Source organism: Misgurnus anguillicaudatus, chromosome 13 (genome assembly GCF_027580225.2).
Source record: "Misgurnus anguillicaudatus chromosome 13, ASM2758022v2, whole genome shotgun sequence".
Lineage (NCBI taxonomy): Eukaryota > Metazoa > Chordata > Actinopteri > Cypriniformes > Cobitidae > Misgurnus > Misgurnus anguillicaudatus.
Genome location: NC_073349.2, coordinates 35,470,413 through 35,491,184, shown reverse-complemented (window position 1 = coordinate 35,491,184; position 20,772 = coordinate 35,470,413). Strand labels below are relative to the sequence as shown.

Here is a 20,772-nt window from a genome sequence, read left to right as displayed (position 1 = left end):
CAATACAAAATGCTTAGAAATACAAGACAAAATGAAACATTGTACATGAATGTACATTTAAACAAGCCAACAAATCTGACAATGGGCTAAGACAATTTTTCTTGAATTAAGTGTTTAAATCTAGATTTGTTTCTTACCCCTTTGGCAGATTTATTTGCTTGTTTTAAGCCCAAATTCACTTAAATTTTATGTTTTTTTTTCCCGAAAGGCTAAGCTTATTTTCTTGGGTCATTTTGCTCATCAAAAAAATGCATCTTATTTTAAGACTTTTTAACGTGATGCCCGGCAAACCTTCAACCTGATGCCCAGCTGATGCATGACCAAGGACCACCGGCAGAACCCTCTTAACCTCCGCCTAATCTCCTTAATCGTTTCAATGTATATATAAATATATCTCCCAAGGGTTTTTCCCTCCTATGACTTTTTTTACTTCCCCGGCTGAGCCTGGGTTTTTTTTCTCCTAGGGGGTTTTTCAACCCGGGGAGGCAGCCTTCTTGGGCTTAACTTATTACCCTCTTCTTTACGTTACATTAGCAATACGCACGCTTATAATGTTGATTCATAGCCGCAGCAAATTTAGCTGCTTGTGCTATCGTGTATTATGTTGTGCTATCTGTCGTTTTTCTGTGCTTTCCACTGCTTCTATTAATGTAAAGCTGCTTTGAAACAATCACCAATTGTGAAAAGAGCTATATAAATAAAATTGAATTGAATTGAATAGATATTTGTATAGTTAAAAATGAATTTTTTTGTGCAATGTATTCATTCATTCGCTACCCTTCATACTACAGCTGTCGAAAAACAACAGCAACGTCGACCGACCTGGAAGCAAAGCTGTATTTGTTTAACTCGCAAAGACAACGGGTAAAGTATTTTCTTGATTACCTAAATGACTTGCAGTAAGAAAATATTTCAATTTATACTAATGATAATTCTGTCATAATTTACTCATCCTCGTGTTGTTTTAAACCTGTAGGCATTCGTTTTTTTTCTGATTAACACAAAAGAAGATATTTTGAGGAATGATGGTAAACCCACAGCAGATAGTGACCATTGACTTCCATAGTAGGAATAAAAAATATGATGAAATTTAATAGGTACCATCAACCGTGTGCTAACCATAATTTTTCTAAATATTTTCTTCATCATTTATCACGATATTTCCAAAATATTTTTTCCTACTATGGAAGTCAATGTTAATGTACTTCATTATTTGCTTTACAAGCCTGAAATCCAGGTGACAGGATTCTATGGTAGTCACAAACAGGTAAACGAGTAAAATAATCACCATTTACTTTTAAAAGCATTTTGAAAATTGCTTGCTTATGCTGGGAGTAAAGGTATTTAATGCAGTGTGCATCCTGTTTTAAAGGTAATGTATGATTCTTTTAAATCTGACACATTTGCCACATTAAAATAACAGAAATGTACTGTTTCAACTTTTTGGAGCCGGTGTGTCTGTGTTCTTGGGGCACATCTACATGTAAGAGCAGAATTGCTTATTATTCTTCTCTATTTCTTGTATAGGTCAATTATGACTGAAGAACAGTTCACCAAATGAAGACCATAGCCAGGTGACGGGATTCTGTGGTAATCACAAACAGGTAAACCAGTAAAATAATCATCATTTATTGTTAAAATAATTTTGAAAATTGAAGTTCTGTGTGTTCTTATTGTACTTTATTTCTTTCTGCAGGTAAGCACCATACCGTAAGCTTTAATCCCTTTATAACAGGTAAGGTTCATACTGTTTTATTCTTTTATACTGTTTCATTCGTACTGTTTTAAATCATTCAGTAAATGCAAAGTTAAACCGATGTGTTTTTAATCTAGATTTAAAAGTGTCTACTGTTGAAACACATCTGATCTCTTCTGAAAGCTGATTCCAGCTACAGGTTCATACTGTTGTATTCTTTTATACTGTTTTAGACATACTGTTTTAAATCATTCAGTAAATGCAAAGTTAAACCGATGTGTTTTTAATCTAGATTTAAAAGTGTCTACTGTTGAAACACATCTGATCTCTTCTGAAAGCTGATTCCAGCTCCAGGTGGCATTAGGGTTGTGCCGATAGACGATAGTATCGTGTATCGACGATCTTCAGACATATCGCCAATGGCAGGCTTTCATGGCGATAGTAATGACGATAGTTGGCGAATGGTTATTATTATTATTTTTATCATCATAGTTTTATATTAACACCCACAATGCATGCTTTTCCTCACATGAGGGTTTGTGGGCTTCACTTTACGCGGAGAGCTTGTAAAGAGAGAATTCCTTCTTGCACGTACCTGCAATTAATGCGCGCGTCTTGGTCTCCTTCTACCACTAAATCCAGCGCGCCGCGTCATGAGCAGCTGTGCTTCTCTCTGTCTCACGTGCACGCGCTCTCGCGTCTGTCCGAAGTCTAAACATAAACTTAAGTAGTAATCCTTATGTATTTGTTCAGTTTAATGCGTTTCATGCGAGCTGAGGCAAACTTTTTTGTTTAAAATATGACCCGCTGCATATTAGCGCCTCTCTCACTCTCGCGTACGTGCAGAGAGAGCTGCGCTCTCTCCGAAGTCAGATCACTATTAATCCTGTTTATGATATGAATTTCAATGAGTTGTAGCAACATGTCCCTCGTGTTTAATATATGATTGTGTTTAAAATATGATCGCGTTCCGCTGGACTGATGCGTTTAAAAAGGCACCTCATGAGAGCACCACTGCTTGACACGTGTAGTCTTCTGCAACAGCACTAAACCAATGCATTGAATTGTTTGTATGTGCGCGCATGTGTGTGTGCATGCGCAGATGTATGTTTTTACAGTTATTAAGTAATCATGATAGGGTTTTAATGACGCGCTCGCATTAATGGCTTATGGCATCAGTTTTAAGAAGGTTGCGGTCATGACGGTGTTGCTCTTGTTTTTTTTTGTCCACCCATCAAGTGACTTGTTATAATGAGTAAAAAATTAACAAATTAAAAAAATGAGTAAACTACTGCCCCGCCCCCCGATAATATCGTGTATCGCTGATCTCACAGGCTGACGATAGGACGATCTCAAAATAGGGCATATCGCCCAACACTAGGTGGCATATTAACTAAATGCTGATGCACCTTGTATTTCGATTGCTTTGTATGCTTGAAACATGTGAAGAATTGACAATAAATAATAATCTTTATCAAGTGTTATACATTAAAAAGTGGATAAATAACAAAAATGTCACTCCTGACAGCTGATAAATTAATGTTTTTTTATAGCACCATTGAGGTGAGCACTTTTCAAGGCAAGATTATTTATAGAACCGTATAAAAAGGTTCCATATAGTACCAAAAAAACGGGTTCTGCTATGGTTACATGCTGAAGAACCCTTATTTGGTACTATTTGGGAGCATTTGTCTTAAGAGTGTTGCGTAGGTTCGAAACTTTCAAACTTGAAACCAAAGAGAAGGGTCACACTGTTTTATACTATACAGCTGGTGTTCCTCAATTTCAGGGCCTATTTTGTTTAGTATATCAGTTTTGTTCAGTTTTTTATGTGCATGCAAAAAGCAATCAGCGAGCAAATTAACTGAAGCTTTACCTTCATGTTTCTTTTTGTATAAGTGATAACTGTTTCTGTGTTTTTTTATGTATTTGTATGTTTTTTTACAGGTATAGAGTGAAATGCACACGGCGAGGAATTGACCCAGACCTTCAGTGCCAGACCTCTGACCCGCTAACCTCCATCCCGACAGTCAGGGCCTTCTCCGGCTCCCATTGCGCTATCGCTTCTCGGCTTTTTGGATAAGATCAAGTGGACACCGGGGACTACACGTTTAAATGGATTTTTGACCTTCGGAAATGGAAGCGAGGCTTTCTCCGTCCACTCCATGCATCGCCTCGGGCGCTTTACGGGCACAAACAAGGTGAGTTTAAAACCAGAGTTTGCTTCTTTTGTGCGTGGTTGTGTTGTGTTTTTCCCCTTTTCAGATGAAACAATCTTCAGTCTTAGGTTTTGATTTCAAAGATGGACTTTATTGTCAGCGAAATAAAGCCGTGAGGAGATCTTGCAAGATCCACTAAAGTTTTACTGTACCACAAGTGGTATATATAAGGTGGCCTCCCCACCCCATGTACTCCATATATGGTCTAATATTCAGAAACATATGGTTTGTATCATATGGAAAACATATGGCATCACTTTGTCAAGAGTACAGTACGTCTTTTGTCTCGGCCTTCGGCATGTAACGACCTTCCTCATGTATAAGAACAGACTGCAATGCATGCTGGTAAATTTCATACACACACTGGTAAACTATGGTTATATTCATATAGAAAACATAATGGTAAACACACACTGGTAAACTATGGTTATATTCATATAGAAAAACATAATGGTAAAGTAAGATTATACTTATTTCCTTTATATTCGGATTAAAACAAACATCATCATAATCCCTGCTCTGTGGCTTACCTAGCCTCAGTTTTCCTGTTTATTTATTGTAATCCGGAGTGCCGTTTCATAATTCAGTTTTTCAGTTATCACTATATATCGTGGTTAAAGAAAACCACTATACATTACCAATTACTAAATTATGCCACTGCACTTCGAACTATGGACAATAAGAGCAAACATCTTTCCATTCTTATTTTGTCTTTGAATGTAAAAGTAAAAGAACTTAAGTCCTACATAAACAGTTTGTGTGCAATTGGTTCTGCACTTGTCTGCGGCTGTTGTAGTTATATTGAATATATGTGGTAAAACTGGGTAAATACATGATATAGAATATATGATATTCATACCGTGTATATAAATGTTGGCAAATGAAAAGTAATAATATAGTAAGTAATTAAAACAAAATAAAGTATGCATAGAGAAAAAATAAATGTAAGGTAAAATCAAACCAAGTAAGTAGAAATTAACAAAATTAAGTAAAGCGTGCATATTAATTATAAAGTAAATATAAAGTTAAATCAAATAAAAGAAGTAACTAGAAATAATCAACAAAACTAAGTATGTATGATAACCATAGAGTAAACTGTAAAATTTAAATTAAACCAAATAAAATTAGTAAATTGAAATAATTGATACTAAAATCTAAGTTAGGTATGCATGATAAACATGAGAGACATGTAAAATTAAATTGAATAAAATAAGTGAATATAAAATTCCCCAATATAAACTGAAGCTAAGCATACATATAAAACCCAAAACAAAAAGTAAAATCAAATCAATAAAACAAAAGTACTACCTAATAATATATTTTAAGTAAGTAATACGTTTTGATTATACTTAACCTACATGCGCTTGAGGTTTGCTTTTATTCCTCGTTTTCATCCTCCTCAGAGGTGCTTGAATATTCATTTACTAACTGTAGGTTCATTACTGTTCTGTAAAGTAAGTCCTGGTAATGCACGGACTGATCATTTTGTGCCTTTAGTTTTTTATCATCCTGATAAGTTATCATTTCCATTTGTTTAACGGTAGCTTTGATAACAAAGGATTTTAATAACGGTATTACACAACAAAATAATATTCCTAATTTTGCTAACCAAGCTCCCCATGCTCCTAGTTTTAAATCGAACCAATCCCACATTTTCTCATCCCTTCCGGCATTAGTTGCCATTTCTATCTGTAACTCTTTAAGTTTGGTCATGGCTTTTGTAAACGTACCTTCTGGTGCTGTATTATTAGGAATGAAACTACAACAGTAATTAGAAAATAAAATACACACTCCGCCTTTATCCGCTAATATCCAATTAAGCGCAAGTCTATTTTGCCATGTCATTTTACTGGTTGCATCTAGTTGCTCTCCATGTAAAGTTAAAGCTTCATTGGTGTGGTTAATGAATCGCTACTGGTTATAGTATATATAATTGATCCATTCTGTATTTTTATTTTGTGAAATCCAAATGAATATTGACTCAAAACCTGCTTTAACTTCATCTCGGGCCTTAAATTGATTTGGTATACCTCTGGGTTGACCTATTGCGTCTATGTATACTGTAGGATCTGATTCGTAACCTCTCTTAACTCTATGGTTACTTGTGTCCTTTGGTTCTGACTTGTAATCGAAATCCCATTCCATTATATGAATCTCCTGTATTAGTCGTACTCTTGTACATTTTCCTTTCCATCCTAAAGGCAAAGAATGTAAAAGTTTTCTATGTCCGCAAACCCAGAAAAAATCTGCTATTGCTTGTGTTTGATCAGTATAGGTGTCTACATCGGGGAATGCTGTAGTTTGATTTTCACAGTTTTTTTCTTGAATTATTTTCTTCCCATTTTTTATTCCTGATGACCTCATAGGTGGGAGATCTAAGGTATCGCTGACGTGTCGAATTTTTGTCTTATCTAAAGTCCAAATTACTTTGCATTTTCCTTTACATTGTCCCATATTAATATTCCCTGTGGTTTTTACAAAGCACTCATATTCCTTACTATAATCTATGATGTACCATTGTGGGATTTCTATTTGACCATTTTGTATATGCATAATTTTTGATACACCGATACCTCGACATCTAGCTGCTAATGATCGTTTGTGTCGATACATAAGTCTTTCTTTGCTATTACTTAGCGAACCCAAACATTCTGCTGGACAAATAGGTTTGAACAGTTTCACATTACAATGGAGTCTATTCATCTCAGCACATTTTTCAAAATCAAATAGATTTGGCACTATATATGCCCATTCATACCATTGATTACTTTGTGCTGTTTCCCATAAAATGTCTAGTTGGGTATCTTCTCCATACATACTGTAATCTTCCTCAATGTCTCTACGTTGTTTTCCTCTCCATATTAGTTCAGTTGTATTTGAGATTGTATTGTTCCTCAGTCCTTTTGAGGGTTCAACAATCAATGGCAAGTTCGTTTGGTTAAGCGTTTGTGTTGACGGTAGTAACGTTAAAGACCTAAGGGATGTGTTATTCAAAGTCTGTTTGTTTATGGCGTTGACATAAGGGATGTGTGATTCAAAGTCTGTGTGGGTGCAAGCGCTGTTGACGTAAGGGATGTAGAGTTCAAAGTTTGTGTGGTTGCAAACGTAATTGACGTAAAGGAGGTATGGTTCAGAGTCTGTGCGGTTGCACGCTCCGTTGATGTAAAACTTGTAAGATTAAAAGGCTGTGTGGTTGAAAGTGAAGTTGATGACAGGGAAGTGTGGTTCAGAATTGGAGTTACATGTGTTGGAGTCAATGGCAGGGTGGTGTGATTCCGGGCCTGAGTAACTGGAGGCGGAGTGGTGGTGTTGTTTAAAGCATGAACTGGCCACAAGCATATTGTAAGACGCCACCCAATTGGCCCAACGTCGAAGTCCAATGCGGTGGTGAAGGTATCACGTGTTCTTTCCTTCCGTAGCGCTTCTAGAAGAATAATTCCATTTATTTACTTTATTTCTTTGACCTCTGTGGTTAAATTATAATCTGACTCCAATTTATAAGAATGTAGTGTATTATTCCAGTTATCTGTTGATCATAATTTAGATATTGATTATTTATAAATTCCCATAGTCTTAGTTATTCGTTCATTAGGGACCCGGTATCGCACAGAGTATACGCCGGCCGTTGTGTATATCTCACGGACACAAAATTGTCAGTCTGATCTTAGTCAGAGGTTGCCGGGAAAACTAATATTTCTATGTCTGGCCGCTCCATGCTTGCTCCGATCATAAAAATAGTTACTTTAGTTTAGCTCTCATGCAACTTGCTAAGGCAGGTGATAGACATAAATCTGAGAGTTTTAATGAATGTGCCCCATGCTCCATTCAACCATCAAAACCCCAGTGTGATCATATCCTGACAGAATAATCTTGCGGTAATACCAGACTCCTTCTAATCTACTAGTCATAATAATTTCTGAAATAATTAAAATAAATCAATACATTTTCTGAAGAATTAAATTGAATCAATTATAACAATTTATTATACCAGGCAGGTTCCAGTTTAAAGAATATCATATAATACAGAATATGATTCAATTCCAATTAAAATGATCAACAGTTGCAAAAGTTACAAAGTCATACCTGGCAATAGACACTCTGGCTACAGAGTACTTCTATCATTAATATATAATACACCCAAAATGGTGTAGGAAGATTCTTGTTAAAGGTTTCTTCCATGATGTTTGAATACAAACATAGTGTGGAAGCTCCTGGTTACAGGATGCCTCCATAAGGTTGGAATACACACAGAGTGTGGGAGCTTCTGAGTACAGAATGGCCCCCCAGAACATTTTGCCAGGCCACCTTTTATACACAGCTTGAGACAAAGGCATAAAAACCCAGTTTGACATGTACCAAGTGATACAAAAGCACACCTGGTCAAAATCCAGTTTGACCTGTACCAAGTGATACTAAAGTACACCTGGTCAAAATCCAGTTTGACCTGTGCCAAGTGATACTAAAGAGCACCTGGTCAAACTAGCCAGAAGTATCTGGCAAAAACCCCACCTCTACAAGAAATGCATATTTTATCCTAAGTTCTAAAACCTTAATCCATCTGATCTTAGACTTATAGAAATGAGACCTTTTTACTCATCGCACCATGACCTTTAAAATAAAGCCAAACATGAATATAAAATTGCAATCTCAGAACAACATATATACATAATATCATATATATTTCAGCAGATACTCAGTAATGTGAGCCTAAAGGCTAACAGTGCAAAAGCCTTTGTGATGAAGAGATTAGGAGCACCAAGAGTTTCATGTCTGTAACCAGTTCCACCTGAGGGTCAAATCTGGGTTAGCAACACGACCTGAGGTTTAATTGTTTTATAGTGTCTTTTCATAAATAAACTTAAAGTTTATTATATACCAGCTGTACTACAACGCCTCCCTTGGCCCTTTTGGGGCAATTGAAAAATAGTCCCTAAAGGCCATCGCTGGTCATATTCAAATCCTTATGCGTTTTTTTCTTTTATTGCAACAGTCTCTGTATGGCGGGCACTTGTAGAGGACTCAGGGTGAAAGCAGTGTTGGCAGATGTCCGTAAAGAGTGAATTGTGGACCTGAAATAGCAGCATTGAATCAAAGAAAGCATAAACACAAGTCCACTGCCAATCACACACCCACGAAACATCCAGTCCCACCAAGTGTACACATACTGTGCAGACCGAATAGATGAACTTGACAAAATATTTGTTCCTTTGGCCAGGTTTGATTCTACCTGAGCCTGGTTGAGATGATGCTCGGTCTGTAGAATCGTCTGTTGCACCAAATTCATGGTGTCAGTCAATGACTGTGTGCTGTGTTCGTTGAAAGTGTCTCCCCACCACGGAAAGACATGTGTCTAGCGGGATCCTCCCTAGGATATTTCTCTGACATTTTGAAAAGTCCTCTGTTACCTATTGGCAGAAGGTAGTTTTTGGTAGAATAGTCAGACCTCCATAGGTGAAGGAATTCCTCACACTGAGAATGTGTACCACTGTATGTGGGACATTTTAAGAACATCAAACACATGATCATGCAATGGCTGAACACTGAAGAACTTGACCTTCATTGGACGAAAATGGTTGTGAAAGATTACACAAACAAATGACATTATTAGATGTTTCATAATAGTAGGTGCGAATTGTAAAAGGTCTTATTTCTCTTTTCAAAGTAATTTATCCCATAAGGTGACAAATAAATTGATCCCATTTAAATACCAATTTCTTCTCTATTATGCATCTCTTGTATAGAGTGGAATTTTGATATAATCTGTGTATTTTAAAGGAAGAGTGGCAAAAGTTTTTAACTGGCATATTTACCAGTGGTATACATCATTAAAGCATATAAAATAATAGCATTCAAATATAATACAAATAAATGTACTTATAGTTATATAAAATACAGATATTTATACTAAGGTATATATAATATGACATATCTATATGATATATGACTATGTTTTAATAACCATATTATAAGTTCAGAACACTGAAATGCAAGTTAACCATGTAAATCTAAAATTTCAGTAAAGCAAATTAAAAATACATAGAAAACTTTACACAAACAGATTTTGAATTTCTTATTTAACCATTGTTCACAAATTCTATACATATACATTGGCAAAGTCACAATCAATGGCTAGGTGTCTGATTGAGAATCATGTGGTTGATCGATAGAAATGCCAGCACTTCAGATCTAACCATTTTTAAAGTTTGGAATGTCATTAGACATGTTTGCAACCACGTCAAATGGCTTAATTCTTCACTTATCTTATTCTCAAATAGGTCTTATTTAGAGTTTTCAAGTAGAGTTTCTACCTTTTATTTATACAATCAGAGACAAAAACCTTAATTTGTGACTATAACCATGTATATGTCCTACGTACACTGTAACATTTCATGTAGTTCAAAAGAAAAATGCAAACACAGTTTTTTATTAAAAATAAATTAGCATCATTAGGAGTTCTTTGATTTCCTATGTGTGAGATGCTAGTTGGTTTTGCATGTATGACAAACTTTAGAGTTTGGATTCTTAGTCATTAATCATACATATGTGTGATGTTTTCAGCCTGGATAGTTTTAAAACTTATATCAGGTAACAGTGTTATGTTGTTGCAATGGTGAAAATATGTGCATTAAATGTTCATGCCTGGGAGTGGGTGGATTCTAACTTAAAGTAATCTGTGTTGCACAATTTTAGTTCCGATGCTACATCGGGAGGTCATATAATGAATATATTATTTTATTACTGTGAGATGTGAATGACCCCTTAAAGCATTATCACACCCATCACCTGCATTTCTGGTTTGTGCCTGTATTTAGGCTCAGATACATCTCTAGTATCTGGACTCTTAAGGAGTCATAGTAATCCACCTGAAAGGGAAGATGTTAAAGATAACAGACAAAGAAACATTCATTTCTAAACTTTTGAGCATTTTGCATTAAGACATGGCATCATCTTTAGTTTACAATGATGTCACTACCACACAGCTGTCAATGACAGCAATGCATTAGGTTGTAAATTCTTCCTGTTAAGAAGATTTGAATCATTACTTTTGCAAATTAATTTCAGAGGCCAGATTAAGTTGGGAATTTTCTGTTATATTTGACTATGTTGTTTCAGTATAGTCTGAGTGTGTATAGCACCATAAACTGCATTTGCATTTAAACTGTGAGCATAAAAAATCCCATTTTTGCTGGGGAAATTTTCTGGATTAACTTTAGATTTAATCTTAAACTTAAATGACTTTATTCTGAGTTGTTCTCAGTACAGTCAGCTCACATGTTTAACTGCTGTGATGTCTGTTTATGGTACACACTTTTAAACTTTTTACACCTTTGTGACCTGTAGGACTGTAATTCCTGATGATTTAACATTTCCCACAGTTTTAACCAACTATAAAAGTAAATTGACTAATCAGATTCAGTTAAAGTTGATGTTTCAAACTTATAAAAGAGTTGTTTGGTTTGCTATCTTGTGCCATAATATTTTCCGTGTCCCTGCAAAGCAAAAAAACAAAGCAAAACAAACAAGCAACAAGTAAAAGCATACACATACCCCCGTTTTGGCACGAGATAGTGGACCAAATAAATCTGAATCTAAATATTCCCCGGGCCTTTTTGTGGGTCTTAATCATATAAGTTTGAAATGCATGTAATGCATCATTTTTCACCATATTAGGCCTGTCTGGCCATTACAAAATAATTTATATTATAATGCGATTATAATATAAATTACATTATATTAAAAATAATATTCATTAAAATAATTTTATTTTATTACTGGTCTCGAGGGCTTCAAGAATGATAGTAAATTTGCAAAATTGAAAACATGTTCTTGTGCATTAACATGTCCACTAACAACAACAGCTCTCTGTTGTGAATATAAAAAATAATCAAGGAATAGGGTGTAAAAACACAAACTTTTGCTTTAAATGTTAAGACATACAGTAATATTAAAAGACTTTTGGCTCTGATTGATTTAATTTAAACAGGAATTCTGTATTCATGCAGTGATTTAGGACTCAGCTATAAGCTCTATTTTTATGACTTTCACAATCTTTAGACAATTAGACAACAAATTGCTCTTTAACAATTTCCACAATCTCATAGAGAAACAAAGACTCAGCTTCGATAATTTCCAGAAAACTGGGTTACATTGTTTATTTAACAATTAATAATAGTCATCATAAAGAAAAGACTAAGTCTAGCATTTTTAACAGTGCTGACTATACAGTGTGTATGTACTACTGTATGTATGATGTTAATTAAATACTTAAATAGCACTTTGATTGATTCACAGAAAATAATAATGCATTTTATTTGTTAAATCTTATCTAAACATCTCACTTGAAACAAGGAGAACCACACATATTTTTTGAGAGGGGGGTTAAGCCCTTTTACTCTCATTGGTGATTCTTTCTCAGTGAGATAAGATCACATGTGTTTTATTGACCATTGTAAGAACAGTTTCATCATTATCTTTCTGTGCATCAGTTAAAGCTTTAGCTCAATTTGCCTCATATCAACATTAGGGAATCCTGCAATAATTTATGAGTTTTAAGATTTACTTATTACATTCCAATCCTGAGTGTTCTTTAGGAGATTCACTCACAATCATTATTAAATCCTTACTTGCTTAATATCTTAATATTTAGCTCCACTCTGCATTCACTGAACCTTTAACTCCAACAATGCTGCCCCCAATCATTTGTAAACTTCCACCTATCTTTCATTTCCATAATTACATGTATCTCCTTAACTCATCAGGTATAGTTAATACGCTGATGTTTGCAGCGTTTAATGATCTTAAAAAAAACTAATATGAACATTTGCTCTTGTCATATCAATCATGTAAACCCAAAATTAACTTCTTATATGCAAACACATTAACTTACACTGTAGTTTAAATGTATATAAAATCCCTTTATTTAAGTTAATTCTTGTTCAGAAGTTTGTTCCTTTAAATGTTGCACATTTGCTGTGACAACATAAACAACCATACAGGGAGCTCAAAATTAGTTATTACTGTAATAATTCAATGTTTACCCTTATTTGAGAACCAGAATAAAATTTGGAAGATGTTACTCTATTTTAAGTTTATCTTTTGTTGCTTTAACAAACAAAAGAACTTTGATTTGATAACGAAGAGGATTTGTCCTCATCTACGCTGCTGTTGTCATGCTGTGTATTTCCATTAACAGAGTTATTATCGCCTGTTTCGCGCAGGTTTGTTTACATACGTGGACGCATCGACTTGGGCACGGAGTTTTCTCATCTCATCCGACTGACTTAATTATTCACGGATATTCGCTAATACAGTACGGGTTACCGATATAGTTGCGAGATCGTTCCAACGAGCAAAAATATAATCGCCACGGTGATGTTTCCACTTTTAGACTCAAATTTACAATTTTTCATAATGTACTGTTACCGCGATACAATTTAGGCATTAGTTCATGAAATATTCACTCCTCCTGAGTGTAAACACAGGAGAAGATGTTTGATTCGGAGCGCGAGGAAATATATTATTTCATTATCTGTATTGCCACATTATATCCCTGACAGCGGTGTTCTAATTTTCATGCCCAACCGGATTTCTCCGGACTTTCACTGAATTTACTGTCCCATTCTACAACATACGGGTGCGTTTATGCTCACCCTCAACATTTCAAATAGACAAATAAAATCAACTTACCAACACAGCTGCAGACGGAAAAGAAGAAGTTTAAACCTCCTATTTTGCGATGATAATCCTCTGTTATGGTTGAAATGTCGCGCTGGAAAACTTCCTGGAGTACCACATCACTTGTTCGGGTGTACTACGTCACCAATCACGTCACCCGTGTGGTATACGTCATCACGTCGGGATCACCAAGCTGTAAGACGCCACCCAATTGGCCCAACGTCGAAGTCCAATGCGGTGGTGAAGGTATCGCGTGTTCTTTCCTTCCGTAGCGCTTCTAGAAGAATAATTCCATTTATTTACTTTATTTCTTTGACCTCTGTGGTTAAATTATAATCTGACTCCAATTTATAAGTAAGAATGTAGTGTATTATTCCAATTATCTGTTGATCATAATTTAGATATTGATTATTTATAAATTCCCATAGTCTTAGTTATTCGTTCATTAGGGACCCGGTATCGCACAGAGTATACACCGGCCGTTGCGTATATCTCACGGACACAAAATTGTCAGTCTGATCTTAGTCAGGTTGCCGGGAAAACTAATATTTCTATGTCTGGCCGATCCATGCTTGCTCCGATCATAAAAATAGTTACTTTAGTTTAGCTCTCATGCAACTTGCTAAGGCAGGTGATAGACATAAATCTGAGAGTTTTAATGAATGTGCCCCATGCTCCATTCAACCATCAAAACCCCAGTGTGATCATATCCTGACAGAATAATCTTGCGGTATTACCAGACTCTTTCTAATCTACTAGTCATAATAATTTCTGAAAGAATTAAAATAAATCAATACAATTTCTGAAGAATTAAAATGAATCAATTATAACAATTTATTATACCAGGCAGGTTCCAGCTTAAAGAATATCATATAATACAGAATATGATTCAATTCCAATTAAAATGATCAACAGTTGCAAAAGTTACAAAGTCATACCTGGCAATAGACACTCTGGCTACAGAGTACTTCTATCATTAATATATAATACACCCAAAATGGTGTAGGAAGATTCTTGTTAAAGGTTTCTTCCATGATGTTTGAATACAAACAGAGTGTGGAAGCTCCTGGTTACAGGATGCCTCCATAAGGTTGGAATACACACAGAGTGTGGGTGCTTCTGAGTACAGAATGGCCCCCCAGAACATTTTGCCAGGCCACCTTTTATACACAGCTTGAGACAAAGACATAAAAATCCAGTTTGACCTGTACCAAGTGATACTAAAGTACACCTGGTCAAAATCCAGTTTGACCTGTGCCAAGTGATACTAAAGAGCACCTGGTCAAACTAGCCAGAAGTATCTGGCAAAACCCCACCTCTACAAGAAATGCATATTTTATCCTAAGTTCTAAAACCTTGATCCATCTTATCTTAGACTTATAGAAATGAGACCTTTTTACTCATCGCACCATAACCTTTAAAATAAAGCCAAACATGAATATAAAATTGCAATCTCAGAACAACATATATACATAAAATCATATATATTTCAGCAGATACCCAGTAATGTGAGCCTAAAGGCTAACAGTGCAAAAGCCTTTGTGATGAAGAGATTAGGAGCACAGAGTTTCATGTCTGTAACCAGTTCAACCTGAGGGTCAAATCTGGGTTAGCAACACAACCTGAGGTTTAATTGTTTTATAGTGTCTTTTCATAAATAAACTTAAAGTTTATTATATACCAGCTGTACTACAATATAATGATCAGGCATGTCGTCAGTAGTGTTGTCACGATACCAAAATTATTGGTTCGATACCGATACTATGTCAATGGTTTCGATTCCGATACTTTTTCGATACTTTTTTTTGAAAAGGGAGAGACACTCTCAAATCTCATTGCTGTGCTTTATATTAAAAACAGGACAACATTCTAATCATATAACTAGGGATGCTCCGATCAGGATTTTTGCAGGCCGATACCGATCACCGATTTGTTGTCTTCGTGATCGGCCGATATCAATGCCGATACCGATTTTTCAAGCTGCTATGCAAGCTCTTTGATGACTGTAACTTTTAACATTTTTTCTAGGTAAAGTAAAACCACAGATGTTGCCTTTGTTATATTACTTGCAGTAATTAGGTATATTATTGTTTTAATAGAGAATCAAATAAATTAGCACAACAAATATTTCTTCTGCAAAGAGAAATTTAATATGCCTTTAAAAAGGCTTATGTCTGTAAAAACTAATGAAAATAAAACAGTTAACAGTCTTTACTGTATGAATTAAATATACACGCATTCGTATGAAGTAAAACAGTTCTTTAGTGAAGAGCAGAGAGTGATTTTATTGAGAGATGAATTAGGTTACTGTAGCTTTAAGACTTGACAGAGATCGCTCTGTTCACGTGCACTGATGACAGGCTGCTGTGTGCGCGCGGCGGGTGTATGCAGACGAGAGCAGCTGTGAGGAAAATGAAAGTTTAAATGCTCAAAACTTTAAAACGCATGCAAATAATAAACTTTTGACACGAGGATGCAATTGTCCGCGATAGATATGTGTTGTATACGCTGTTTGATGGGGATGTGAAGACGGGTCGCGCTGTTAGGACCGGACCGCGTCCTCATAGAAAATACACATATCTCTGTGAAGGCAAAGAGAGAAATGCAAATCTACACGTCGCTCATCAGCCACGGCCCACGGGTTATAAAAATGCTCTCACTGCGTAAAAAAGGTCTCTACGTGCAGCCGCATTGAGGAGCCATTTCATGGCAGACAAAAGTAAACAGAAAGATCGGTTCACGAGATCGGCAAATTTAACGAGGACCGATTGAGTCATTTAATGCCGTTATCGGCCGATACCGATCTGCGGCCGATCGATCGGAGCATCCCTACATATAACACACTAATAAATTAACATATATGAACAGCAGATATATTAAACATTTAAGCAAAATATAAAATATATCAAAATATAAAAAATAAATTAGAGCAATGGCATTCAGTTTTTCGGAGTTTTTCTCTAGTGAGCATTAGCATAGTAAAAAAGATAAACAAGTACTTAAACAAATGCATTGCTTTTTGTTTGTTAATGTTAATACATTAACATTTATATGATAAACAGATTATAGTGTAAATATGAAAATATACCTCACTGAACGACATGAGGGTTAATAAATGACGTGTTTTTGTGAACTTAAAGCACAACAGTATCTGGGTTCATTTACTTTTTACCACAGTAAAAGTATTTTCTTGTCAGCTAAAATGCTGTCTAATTTCCTAAGTCTGATAACTGTGAGGCGATTGTATTAACTTGGATCATTACAGGCAAAACGTGACCACACGCATATCAACAACAATTTGGAAAGTCTAGAATTAATAGTTTGGGATGATTAGCAATCTCTCGTCGGCGTGTCGGTCCTTCAGTGCTTTGCTAGCGCCGTTAGCACGCGGCTCTGTAGCAACGCATATTTGGCTTACTTCACTTGTGTCCTTCGGGTTTGCATGTTTATTTGACTCACATCCGAAAAAACCTCCACACAGCAACACTGCTTGGATTTCTTGTACTGTTAAACCAGAGCGGACGAGACGAGGAGAGGAGGCGGAGCACTGTATTCATGTGCACTGTGTGTGCGGCGCAGTTTAAAAGAAAGATAGAGAGAGAGAGAGAGAGCGTGCAGCTGGTGTTTGCAGAGTTACATAAAAAACAACTCGCAGCTCGTCTCGGATATCGATTCCGCGGGACACGAGTATTGGAATCGTTTTAAAATTTCAGTATCGATATCTATCGAAATATCGATAATTTTGACAACACTAGTCGTCAGATGTGTTCTGTCCATGGTCATCTCCTGATGCCACATCTTGTGCCTCATTGCTTTTAGCAGAAGTTTCTTGGTTGTTTGTTCCAAGGCTGTCCTCTCCAGTCACTGTTTTTTCTTTATGAGCTTTAGTGCAGTGGTTTAAGTGGTACCACGTGTTGCTGCCTTCCACTCGGACTGCTGTTGGGGTCGAGGCCACCACTTTATATGGTCCTTCCCTTCTGGCTTTATTCCATTTCCTCCTGAAAACCCTCAGATAGACTTGGTCCCCTGGGACAATTGGACATGTGGTCTCCGTTTCCTCACTCGGCTGCTTTCTCCTTTCCTGCACAAAAACAGCTTTATGGATAGCAGTTAGTTTTTTCATGTATGACCTTAATTTCATTTGCAATTGCTCTAATGGAGGCCCAGAATATGGACCTCTGCAGTGTGGTGCGGGCATAGGTCGACCTGTAAGCATTTCATGCGGTGTTAGATGTGTAGTTCTGTTAGTTTGCATGCGATAGCTCATTAGTGGAAGAGGTAAAGCATCAATCCAGTTAAGTTTAGTACTAGCACATATTTTGTTGAGTTTTACCTTAATGATTCCATTGGCTTTTTCAACCATCCCTTGAGATTGTGGATGATAAACACATCCCAATCTTTGCTTTATTCTTAAATGTTGTAGTACTTGTTTTACTGTTTTTTGAATGAACGCTGATCCATTATCTGAACTTGCTTCTGATGGTATTCCGAATCTAGGAATAACCTCTCTTGTCAGAAATGTGATTACTGTTCTTGCTCCTTCGTCAACTGACGGTACAGCCTCCACCCAACGACTAAACCTACAAATATTTCAACAAGCAAATATTTCTTACCCTGCACTCTCTTGATCATATCCACATAATCCATAACCAAGTGTTTAAATGGTCCCTCTGGTACCGGAATATGACCTATTGCTGTTGTTATTCCTTTTCTGACATTGTACTTGGCACAAATTTCACATGTTGACAAAAATTCCTCCACTGTTGCATACAAATATGGAGACCAATATCCTTGTTCTTTAATTTTTCTAATCACTTCTGCTCGAGCACAGTGGTCAAATCCATGTGCGTCTGTGATTAGAACATTTAACAGTGCTGTTGGTGCAACAATGTGACCAATGTGTCCTCGATTTAAGTGCAGCATTTGACACGGTGGATCATTCACTTCTACTAAATCGATTGGAGAATGTTTTGGGCTTACAGACACTGTGTTACATTGGTTTAAGTCTTTTCTCTCAGATAGAAAGCAGTTTGTGTCTCTGGGTGGTTGCAAATCCAAAGTTGGAACAGTGCAATTTGGAGTTCCCCAGGGATCTGTTTTAAGTCCCTGGCTTTTTAGTATGTACATCTTTCCACTGGGCCAACTTCTTAGATCCTTGGGTCTAAATTACCATTTTTATGCAGACAACACACAAATTTATATTCATTCAAAGCCTGCCGATACCACAGCTATTACCTTTTTAGAACACTGTATTTCTATATAAAAATGTGGGTGTCTCAAAATTTCCTCTGTCTCAACAGCGACAAGACTGAGGTAATGCTAATTGGTTCACCCCAACAACTTCGCAAGGCCGATGATGTAACCTTAATGGTGGAAGGGTCTGCTTTGGAATTTCAAACCAAATTAAAAAATTTGGGGGTCATATTTGATGCAACTCTAACATTTGATCCTCATGTCCAGAATATGGTAAAAGTTTCCTTTTTTCATCTTAGAAATATTGCACGACTGCGCCCCATGTTATCATTCTCTGTGGCTGAAAAATTGATAAATTCATTTGTCTTTTCTCGTATCGACTACTGTAATGCTCTACTTGCTGGGGTTTCTAAATCTACCCTAAGCAAATTACAGTATGTCCAAAACTCTGCAGCAAGAATTTTGACAAAAACTAGGCAAGGTGAGCACATTACTCCTATTCTGGAGTCCTTGCACTGGCTTCCAGTTAGGTATCGTGTTGATTTTAAAATCCTCATGCTCACCTACAAGGCCTTGAATGGTTAAGCGTCACAATATCTGTCTGAACTTTTAACTGCATATGCCCCAAGACGCAATCTTCGATCCTCTGACTCTGGCTTTTTAATGGTTCCTTCAACGCGCCTGCGTTCTATGGGTGACCGGGCATTTTCTTCGTTTGCTCCCAGGCTCTGGAATACTCTTCCCATTGAGATTCGACAGGCAGACTCTCGAAGTACTTTTAAATCCACACTTAAAACTTATTTTTTTAGGTTAGCTTATAAGTGATTTTATTTTTTGTATGCATCTTCTTTTATATGTTCTTAAATTTGATGTATGTGTATTTTATAATGTATTTTCTATGATTCTGTAAAGCGCTTTGAGATGCAAATTTAAAGGCGCTATATAAAATAAAGTTTATTATTATTATTATTATTACCTTCATGCAACCGCCAAATGTTTTGGGAGTCTTTTGTGGCTCCTCTTCGGTGCCACATAGATTGCTCATATGGTCCTGCCTGTTGTTGGATCCGAGCAATATCATCAATGGTTGGGTTTGGTTCAATAAGAACTTCTGGAGCTATTATTTCCACCTGACACCCGGAGGCCTTTTTAGCCTCTAAATCTGCTGCATTATTACCCTTGATGTCGTAACTATTTCCTTTTTTGTGAGCTTGACATTTGATAATGGCCAGTCTTTTTGGCAACATCATAGCCGAGATTAATTCAACTATCTGTTCAGCATGTTCTTTTGTAACCTCTTTGTTTCCATACTGCCCCATAGTGGTGGCACACACCGTGGCTATAGGCCGAGTCGGTCAGAATGTTTGCTGTTTGCCCTTTTGCCAATTTGCATGCTGCTGTAAGAGCTTTTAATTCTGCCAATTGAGCTGAGCACGGCTGTGCGCAGTGTTGGGTCAGTACAGACACAAAATCCTCTCCCTCTTTTTTCACTACTGCATAACCAGTGTGAATTCCTGAATGATCCCTGAAACTGGATCCATCCACAAAGTAAGTGACTTCTGGTTCAGTAATTGGGACGGATTCGAGATTGGGTCGTAACCTGGTGAATGCTCACGAGTCAGCAACACATTCATGTGGCTCACATTCATAAGCCAAAGGAATCAACTCTGCAGGATTCACCGTGTTACACCGTTTAATTGTTACATCTGGATGTGTCAGTAGTAACGAATATGCCAAAATACGGGCTTGTGTCAAAACAAATTTTCCCTGTTCAATTAACTCTGCAATTTTGTGATGGGTATATGATAACTGGATACCCCATATTTATTGAAGAGGCCTTTTCATATGTTTGAAATACTGCTGCCAGAGCTTGCTGATAACAAGGTGGATATCCTTGTGCTACATTGTCTAGTTTAGTACTGTAGTATGCTATTGGTTGCTTTTTCCTACCACTGCAGGTTTCTTGCATTAATACTGCAGAAGCATATC

General features: G+C 36.5%; 1 long non-coding RNA gene across 2 annotated transcripts in view; it reads left to right on the top strand.

The window, feature by feature from the left end:
- The window catches only part of LOC129435009 (uncharacterized), a 65,370-nt gene that overhangs the window by 13,810 nt on the left and 30,788 nt on the right, over window positions 1–20,772 (top strand). Inside the window, exons 4-6 of one of the 2 annotated variants that reach the window (XR_012373025.1) lie at window positions 792–1,604; window positions 1,834–1,895; window positions 3,644–3,897. This is a non-coding gene — a long non-coding RNA (uncharacterized lncRNA). The remainder of the gene's footprint in view (window positions 1–791; window positions 1,605–1,833; window positions 1,896–3,643; window positions 3,898–20,772) is intronic. The other variant, XR_012373026.1, reaches the window with a different exon arrangement.